Genomic DNA, 10,098 nt, shown 5'->3' on the forward strand with positions numbered 1-10,098 from the left:
TCAAAGGAAAATAATAAACGCAACTTGAAAAAATAATAAAAACAAATATAGGTACCAGTAACGATGTAGTTCAGTTCATCATGGTACCAGTAGATCGACACCCGTGTAGCAATACTCTATTGTGAATTCGTTTCGGTTTTCTAGACATCTCTTGAATGTTAGTATGAACAGCATCCTCAATTTGTATTTTTTGATTGTGCATATTGATGTTCTCCTGTTTGCCTAAAAGAGCATACAAGTGATGAATTATGAGAGTTCTTGATGGGTAAACAAAAAATAGGTGATTGATATATAACGAGAACTCTAATAAATCAAAAGTGAGCGGATACTCATGATAGATCATAACATTAATCATACAAACTAAACTGAAATTTTTTATATAATTGTACAACAAAGAAGAGAACCCTAATAACATTAAAATTTAGACCCAAAAAGTTTCTTCCACCTTAAACTTAAAGGAAAGATGTTATCGGGTATCCTCATTGTAGGGGTATGGTACTAAACACGGCTTACGACCTTAATTTATTATGTTTGGCTTATTTTGTTATATGAACTAATACAATATTATTGGGCTGAGGGAGTTTTGTGGAGGTAACCCTAACTGGGCTAGGCCCATTAGGGTACCATGATGGTGGCCATGAGGCTCCCTATATAAGGAGGTCTCCACCTCCTTATGAAGGGTAGTTGTTCTCAATAAGAGCCACCACCATAACCATTTTTGTGTCTGTAAACAAGAGATCCTCGAGATTTCTTAGCAGTCACCTCCACACCCCCAAAAAAGCCATTGCAGATCTCAAGCTACCGGAGAAGAAGATGAAGTTGTGGTTCGTTTATCTCGAACACCGAGGAACATCGTCTTGGATCAGGTCAGATTCATTTCGTGCTTCTTCATTGGCGCCATCCGTGGGAGCGGCAACGAGCTACCCTTCGATTTTCGTCTCGGTTCTCAGATCTGTTCATCCATTATTCTAGATCTGTGATTTTCTTTCTCCCAAGAAAAATCCAGATCTGAAAGTTTACAGAAAGATGCTTCAAGATTTGTTCTATTAAAGCTCAAAAAGATCCATAGATCTAAAAGATGCTTCCAGATCTGTGCAAAAATGAAGCTGAAAAAGATCTAGATCTAGGTTATAGATCTGGATTTTAGGTTTAAAATCACAGATCTAACTCTCTCATCCTCAAAATGGAAGACATCATATACTGCGCCATCGCCATCGCGGAAAAATGTGATGGTCGCACGTGCGCCATCGCAGATCAGTACTCCGTCATCACGTGCGCTCCAGCGAACAACACTCCCGACGCCGTGCATGCGCGCCCGCGAGTCATCACTCCGCCGCCATGCATGCGCTCCCACGGAAACCAACATGTGGGTTGAAAGACTTCGTGCCTTTGATTTGGCGCAGAAGACTCCACCGCCATGCATGCGCGTCCGCAAAAACCTACCATGTGGGTCGTGCCTTTGGTTTTGCATAGAAGACTTCGCCACCATGCATGCGTGCAGCCGCGGATCTGCACTCCACCACCTGTGGAAGACTTCGCCACCATGCATGCATGCGTCCCCGCGGATGAGCATTCCACCATTATGCATGCGCGCCCGCGGAAACCACCATGCGGGTCGGAAGACGACTCCATGTCCTTGGATTTACGCAGAAGACTCCTCCGCCATGCATGCGCGCCGCGAATCAACATTCTGCTGCCATGTATGCGCATCCGCGGGTCCTCAATACGCTGCCATGCATGCGCACCCGCGAATCCTTACTACGCTGCCATGCTTGCGCGCCGTGAATCAACATTCTGCTGCCATGTATGCGCATCCGCGGATCCTTAGTATGCCGCCATGCATGCGCGCCGCGAAGCAGCATTCTGCTGCCATGTATGCGCATCCGCGGGTCCTCAATACGCTGCCATGCATGCGCACCCGCGAATCCTTAGTATGCCGCCATGCATGCGCGCCGCGAATCAGCATTTTGCTGCCATGTATGCGCCACCGCGGCACAATACATCGCCACCACGCGTGCGCCACCGCGGTTCAATACATCGCCGCTATGCATGCGCACAGCCGCGGATCAACATTCCACCACCTATGGAAGATCCCGCGCACATGGAACGCAGCACAACTTAGAAAATGTCTCATGTAAAAGTTGTCAAGTTCGTAATCAAGGCTTTTTAAGCCATTATGAATAATGATACGCTCTATTTTTTCTTAACATGCGTTCTATTACCTTTTGCATACATGTTTCACAATTCCCTTTATTAATTTTGAGCAATATGACAACATTGTATTAACATCAAACTAAAAATAAAACGAAGTAAAACATACATGCGCGAGCTTCAAGCTCAGACGCGTTAACGAGTTCTAACTCTAAAACGTTAGGGCCCTAGCCCAATAATATGAGCCTTAGCTCAAATTACTCATAGCATCCATCCTACGTATTGCGCAGCTGGACCATAAAAATACCTAAGCACAACTAAGGCAAAGCACATGCGCGCTCAACCCTTCGCCATGCATGCGCGCTCAACTCCCGACATGCATGCGCGCTCAACTCCCGACATGCATGTGCGCTCAACTTTCTGCCGCTATGCATGCAAGCCCGCGGATCACCATTCCGCCGCCATGCACGCGCGCCCGCGGATCCTCACTCCGCAGCCATGCATGCGCGCCCGCGGAAACCACCATGTGAGTTCGAAAGACGACTCTATGCTTTTGGTTTTATGAAGAAGGCTCCAACGACATGCATGTGCACGCAAACCTCTACCATGCATGCGCGCTCAACTCTCCGCCATGCATGCGCGCTCAACTCTCCGCCATGCATGCGCGCTCAACTCTTCGCCTTGCATACGCTCTCAACTCTCCGCCATGCATGCGCGCTCAACTCTTCGCCTTGCATACGCTCTCAACTCTCCGCCATGCATGCGCGCTCAACTCTTCGCCGTGCATGCGCGCTCAACTCTCCGCCATGCATGCGCGCTCAACTCTTCGCCTTGCATACGCTCTCAACTATCCGCCATGCATGCGCGCTCAACTCTTCGCCGTGCATGCGCGCTCAACTCTCCGCCGTGCATGCGCGCTCAACTCTCCGCCATGCATGCGCGCTCAACTCTTCGCCGTGCATGCGCGCTCAACTCTCCGCCATGCATGCGCGCTCAACTCTTCGCCGTGCATGCGCGCTCAACTCTCCGCCATGCATGCGCGCTCAACTCTTCGCCGTGCATGCGCGCTCAACTCTCCGCCATGCATGTGCGCTCAACTTTCAGCCGCTATGCATGCGCGTCCGCGGATCACCACTCTGCCGCCAAGCATACGCGACCTTGGATCACCACTCCGCCTCCATGCATGCGCGCACCGCAGATCAACACTCCGTTAGACGAACACCGATCACCGCGGATCATTATGAACATTCGCAGGTCACTAATGCAAGTCAGTGGATCAAAACGACGCGGGAAAAAACAAAAACATGGCGGGCAATTAGAGTCCACGCCGCCTCCTGCTCCGGCAAGCAAGCCGCAAGTTGTGATGATCACCGTGGCACAACTCTCCGCCACCGCGCATGCGCTCGCCGTGGTTCAATACAATGCTAACTTTCATGCGCACCACGACAAGTGAATCTCGCCACCGGGTAATGTCATTGCGCCACCACGCGTACACGCCACCGCGGATAATCATATGGCCGCCATGGTGCATGCCACCATGCATGACTGCTCCTGCATGTCCATGAAGCCGCATGCGCGTTCAGGCGATTCACGTCATAGCGGGCCGCATGCGCGCTAAGTGATAAATGGCAGATCACTTGAGTGCTCCCGCATATCCATGAAGCCGCACGCGCGTTCCGGCGATTCACGCCATAGCGAGCCGCATGCGCGCTAAGTGATAAATGGCAGATCACTTGAGTGCTCCCGCATATCCATGAAGCCGCACGCGCGTTCCGGCGATTCACGCCATAGCGGGCCGCATGCGCGCTAAGTGATAAATGGCAGATCACTTGAGTGCTCCCGCATATCCATGAAGCCGCATGCGCGTTCCGGGGATTCACGCCATAGCGGGCCGCATGCGCGCTAAGTGATAAATGGCAGATCACTTGAGTGCTCCCGCATATCCATGAATCCGCATGCGCGTTCCGGCGATTCACGCCATAATGAGCCGCATGCGCGCAAGGTGATAAATGGCAGATCACTTGAGTGCTCCCGCACATCCATGAAGCCGCATGCGCGTTCCGGCGATTCACGCCATAGCGGGCCGCATGCGCGCTAAGTGATAAATGGCAGATCACTTGAGTTTCTCCCGAAAATCCATGACTAGCCGCATGCGCGTTCCAGCGATTCACGCCATAGCGGGCCGATTCATGGTATATCACCACTACATTAGCGCGATGGAAGACATCCGAATATTAGGTTGGGCACACCTCATAATTTGCCTAAGGATGGAAGACATCCGAATATATAGGTTGGGAATCCTTATAAACCCATACGGCCATGCGCCAAACATAAAGGTCTGGAGCCTAATAATATCCCACATGGCCACGCGCCAAACATAAAGGTCGGGAGCCTAATAATATCCCAAACGGCTACGTGCCACACTTAAAGGTTGGGAATCCTTATAAACCCATACGGCCACGCGCCAAACATAAAGGTCGGGAGCCTAATAATATCCCAAACGGCCACGCGCCAAACATAAGGGTCGGGAGCCTAATAATATCCCAAACGGCCACGCGCCAAACATAAGGGTCGGGAGCCTAATAATATCCCACATGGCCACGCGCCAAACATAAAGGTCGGGAGCCTAATAATATCCCAAACGGCCACGCGCCAACGTAGGTTGGGCACACCTCATAATTTACCCGAGCATGGGAACCTTGTAATACATCCACTTTTAGTTGATATGTTTTTGCAAATTCGGCTACGAGTCGCACAAGCACCTATGACATTATTATTATTATCTGGCCGTTTGTGCCTCCATTATTATTTTGAAGACAAGCCGGGATAGTCATCCTACGTAGAAGAGGCCCTTGTGGGCCAGTCATTATCATCATATTATAGCTCATAAGCCGCAACTCGCGCATGCTTCATTTTTTTTATAGCTCGTAAGTCGCCTCGCACGCAAGCTTCATTATTTTTATAGCTCGTAAGTCGCCTCGCGCGCAAGCTTCATTATTTTTATAGCTCGTAAGCTGCCTCGCGCGCAAGTTGCATTACATTATTATCGAGATGCACACTCTATCTTTTATCAGGCCCCGCCCCACTATTGTTATGATGCGTGCTATATCTTATTCATGCCAGTGCACCATTATTATCATAAGGATCACAACATGTCACCATAATGGTGAAAACCTCCCAAAACTCAAAGACAATAAAGACAAGGCCGAAGAAAGGGGAAAAAACCGCCTCATATCCTAACACACCTTATGAAGTCCAGCGCTCCACCTAAACGCTTGCACGCCTAGGAGCAACACTGGACTTGGGGGGCTTGTAGGGGTATGGTACTAAACCCGGCTTACGACCTTAATTTATTATGTTTGGCTTATTTTGTTATATGGACTAATACAATATTATTGGGCTGAGGGGGTTTTGTGGAGGTAACCCTAACTGGGCTAGGCCCATTAGGGTACCATGATGGTGGCCATGAGGCTCCCTATATAAGGAGGTCTCCACCTCCTTATGAAGGGTAGTTGTTCTCAATAAGAGCCACCACCATAACCATTTTTTGTGTCTGTAAACAAGAGATTCTCGAGATTTCTTAGCAGTCACCTCCACACCCCCAAAAAAGCCATTGCAGATCTCAAGCTACCGGAGAAGGAGATGAAGTTGTGGTTCGTTTATCTCGAACACCGAGGAACATCGTCTTGGATCAGGTCAGATTCATTTCGTGCTTCTTCACTCATTAACATTCCAAGATATTAATCATGCTATTTAAAGTAATATTGTAACACATTAAAGCAATTACTTAAACCATAAATTCGTAACTAACATTACTTAGGGGTGCTAAACTGCAAACCCCATATTACACACCACAACCACGACTCAAACATAGATTTATTCGAATCCGAGACATGCATGACACGACCTCGGACTTTCAACACAAACTTCCCGACAACGAACACGAACCCTAATTATGAATCAAGGGTCAAATTAAACTACCATAAAACAATACTACTAAAAGATTTATTCTTAACGAAACCAACAAGATAAAACAACCAACATCGGAAATCGTCGTAATCCGGATATTAAGCGTAGGTGATCTTGATCCCGTCAATCGTGACATCGTCAGACCCAGATCTTGGAACCACCGTCACCAAAACAGTCTCATCATCGTCCGCCTCAAGATCCTCCAGGAGCTCCGTAAGTCCAGCATGGAAATTGGTCTTGTCCGAACTCATGCCCTTATGTTTGTGCGGCAATTGCGCAAAACTTCCCCACGAACTCAGACTGATTAGGCGCGTACGCATTGGCATCGTCATTCTCTTCATTCACAAACACATCGAACTTCACATACTTCTCACTGTCATAAGTAATCCCCTCTATCACCAAAATCTCCTCTTTGTCCTCCTTTTCCTTCTTGCTTCTTGATTATTTTCGGCCGCGACACCAAAACCTTCAGAATCTTGTCCAGTTTCACCGGGAACGTGACATCTTCGGTGTTCTTCACCTTTCCCACGAGTTTCTTAGCGATTCCGGATTTTGGAGCACGCGGGACCCGGCTTGTTATTAAGCCATGGTACCTAATATATGAATAAACAAATATGAATCAGTTTTAACTTATTTTCTCTTGAAATCATTAAAACTTAAATATGAGTTAGAAATATGTACTATAAATTAGGGGGTGTTTGGCCAAGCTTTTTTAACAAAGCTTATAGGTTTTTTTGTTTTTTTTTACAAAATAAGCTTAACTTGGTGTCCGGCTTAGCTTTTTAAGCTTATGATTATTAGCTTGTATAAGCTCATTTAAAGAAGCTTATTTGAAAATGATTTTTTATTTTATTTGAAGAAGCTTATTTATTTCATTTGTCCTCAAATGGTGGTGAATTAGTAATTATTACTCTAACAAATTATTAAAGAATGTTGGATTTAACAATTTATTAAGACACATAATTAACTTATAGAATATAAGTTAATACAAACACTAAAAAAAGAGCTTACCAAATAATAGAAAAAAAGTTTTAAGCTAATTTTATATATAAGCATAAGCTTAAAAATAAAAGCTATGCCAAACACCTCCTTAATAAAAATAACCCAAAACTACTTAAAAGAAGTGTAGGAAATAATTATTCTATAACTATATATATATAATTTATATCTCATATTAGTACCTCAACTCGCTGGTAGTCATACCCAAGTTGGCTTGTGAGCAAACAATCCTTAACGTAAACCCGAACAAGATTCTTGTTTTCATCATAGAACACAAACGACTTGTTGAGCCAATCCGGATCGGTTATATCCTTATAGTTCTGATCATCACTAGACACTGAATTATTGGCCGTGTCTTTATTTTTCCTGCCCAACATTTTCCACAACGACCACATTCGGTCCACATTCGAATGGTGACAATAAAATAACGTGTCACGCCCCGCAGAATAAAAATTCCCCATGTTTTCACCATTCTTTTCCCTCGGTGTCACCAACCCAACGATGAACCGCTACGTGCGGGCTCGTTTCAATCGACCCCGCGTACGCCTTTTCTTCCGGGTTTTGTTTCCCAGCGCGATACACACCGCCGAAAAACGACAACGGGGTGGTGGAGTTTGTCACCATTTGACGGTACATGATTGCGAGATTATTCGTCACCTTTTCGATATCACTAGTGTTGGCTTCTTTTCCATTGTAGCCCAAATCAACGACTGATGTTAAATGAGATTGGTTTCTTTTGGTATCAAAAACTACAGATTTGGGATCGTTAAAGAACGCGGGAATTGTCATTCCCGCGGGCGTATCCCAGTTCCAGAAAGGTAAAGCGAAAGTGGGATCGTCAATCAAACTTCCTAATATTCTCTCGTAAAAGTAAAGGTACCAACGATGGAACGGAAAGAAGAGCCATGAGTTATGAATCTGGATTTCGATATCCGGAAAGCCGCTTGAGGATTGCGTGTAAGCGCCATTGCAATACGCGCAATGAATACGCGCTTGTTGCAAAAAGTTACGAGGATCGGTTTCGGGCAACTCTTTCATACGCTTAATCGCTTCGTTAAACTTAGCAATGTATTTCGGACTCAGCAAATGCGCTGCGGGTCTTATCTTAAACGTCTGGTTTGTTGGGAACTTGAAGTCCAATATCTCACTAGAGTCTGGCGGACAACAGTCTCCGCCAGTGGGAGTGTTTTCATTAGCCGTAAACCCGGAAAGTGGGTTGGTCCCACATTTCGAAATATCCGGGGCGGCTAATGGTGCCGCCACAGCGGATGGAAGGTTTACGGCTCCCGCGAGACCGCCGAGGCCCAGGAGAACGTTTCGGCGGTCTAGGTTGTTCAACAGGTTGTCAGAAGAACCGGCATTGCAAGAGACATTGTGTTTGAGTGACTTGAGGGCATAGATTTTGGAGGTTTTTGAGAATAGTGGCAAGGAGGTGGTGGTGAAAGAGGAAGAGTAGGGTTTAGTGGTGGTTCCGGTAGCAGGGATGGGTGATGTTGAGAGAGAAGCCATGGTGTTTTAGGTTTTGTGCATGACAATAGGGTTCCTAGCATGGTTTATATAGAGAAATTAATTCTTGCACCCATAGGTTTTGCCCTATTAATTATCATGTCTCACATGCCGGTTACAATTTTTTTAATTTAAAGGATATGTCACATGTAACAAGTTTGTGGTTACATGTTCTACCAACTGATGATATAAATAATAGTACATAAAAGTAAAGTTTGTACCATGATGAGAAAGTTATAATGAGATATTGTGATTAAATAAACGATATTTCTATGAGCTTTTTATTATAAGTACTACCGGATGATCTCCTTCGATTAAAGTTTTGGTATACTATGCTAACTATGGCACAAGAGATTTGGTCACTTAATTGTAGTCAAGGTCTTGTAGAGTTAAGGAAGAAAGCTAATGATAATCGGTGATTTCAAAATCAGTGGAAGGATTTTGTGAAACTTGTGAATTGAGAAAGAAGGGTTCAGTCTGGCATAGAGGAACATACAACTAAATGAGAATCCTAGATGATGTATACTCTGATCTATGAAAGCCTACTAATACTAAAGTTGATTAGTATTTGGGAGGTGCAGATATTTATTGATGTCTCAAAAAGGTTTGGGTGTTCATAATTGTATACCGAAAACAAAAATAAACGTGAACAGTTGTAATTCTATGTTGCTTGTTTTGCTCTTGGTCCTTTTATTTGATTATTCCACCTCTTTCAACTAATTAAAAACAAAAGTGGTGCATTTCATAAGTTTGTAGAATGGAAGACATATTGGTTGAAATTCAAACTAAAAGAAGACTTAATTAAGATACTTATGACAAATAACTGATTAGAATTTTACAATAAAGAGTTCATTCACGTTTACAGAAAAAATGGTTGTGCAAGTTTTATAGTAGCGTTTAATTAGGAAGAATTAGGGGCGTTGGATACATATTATTTTTCCTGGTATCGTTTTCTAAGTATAGTTAAGAAGACTCTTGAGGCTACGCGCTCAAATAATTTTGGGGTGGAACCAATTCGACTAGGATATTGGCTTGCATCAAGTGGGATTCGATTGGTGCTTTCGGAAAAGAGGTCGACGGTTTAGGCGTTGGAAGCTTGTTTGCCTTTTTACCTTGCTCTTTTGTATAAATGACCATGGAGATTTCATGCCTCACTACTAGAAAATATACCTTTAATGACACGCAAACAATGACACACACTGATTTTATGACGTACAAAAAAACGCGTGTCATAAAAAATGTCATCTTTTAAAAAATCAAAAGGAAAGATAAATTAAAAAAACGGAATACACTTTTTTTATTAAGGAATTTGCGTGTCATCCTCACTGTGTCACTTTATAAATCTCGCTCCCTAATAAGACCCCGATTCCTTTCAGAGCTAGGGTTTGACGATTTCTTCATAAACACTGGCGATTTCTTCCATCGATCCTAGTGCTTTAATTGATTCCTTCACATGGAGCCTATTTCCTCACA

The 10,098-nt window shown here is 44.8% G+C and overlaps 1 pseudogene; it reads right to left on the minus strand.

Moving 5' to 3' along the window:
* Nucleotides 1–6,188: 6,188 nt before the first annotated feature.
* Nucleotides 6,189–8,692, minus strand: LOC143550825 (polyphenol oxidase I, chloroplastic-like; annotated as a pseudogene).
* Nucleotides 8,693–10,098: the final 1,406 nt, after the last annotated feature.

This window comes from Bidens hawaiensis, unplaced genomic scaffold (genome assembly GCF_021521415.1).
Source record: "Bidens hawaiensis isolate Kalapana, Puna unplaced genomic scaffold, B.hawaiensis_p1.1 tig00016189_1, whole genome shotgun sequence".
Classification (NCBI taxonomy): domain Eukaryota; kingdom Viridiplantae; phylum Streptophyta; class Magnoliopsida; order Asterales; family Asteraceae; genus Bidens; species Bidens hawaiensis.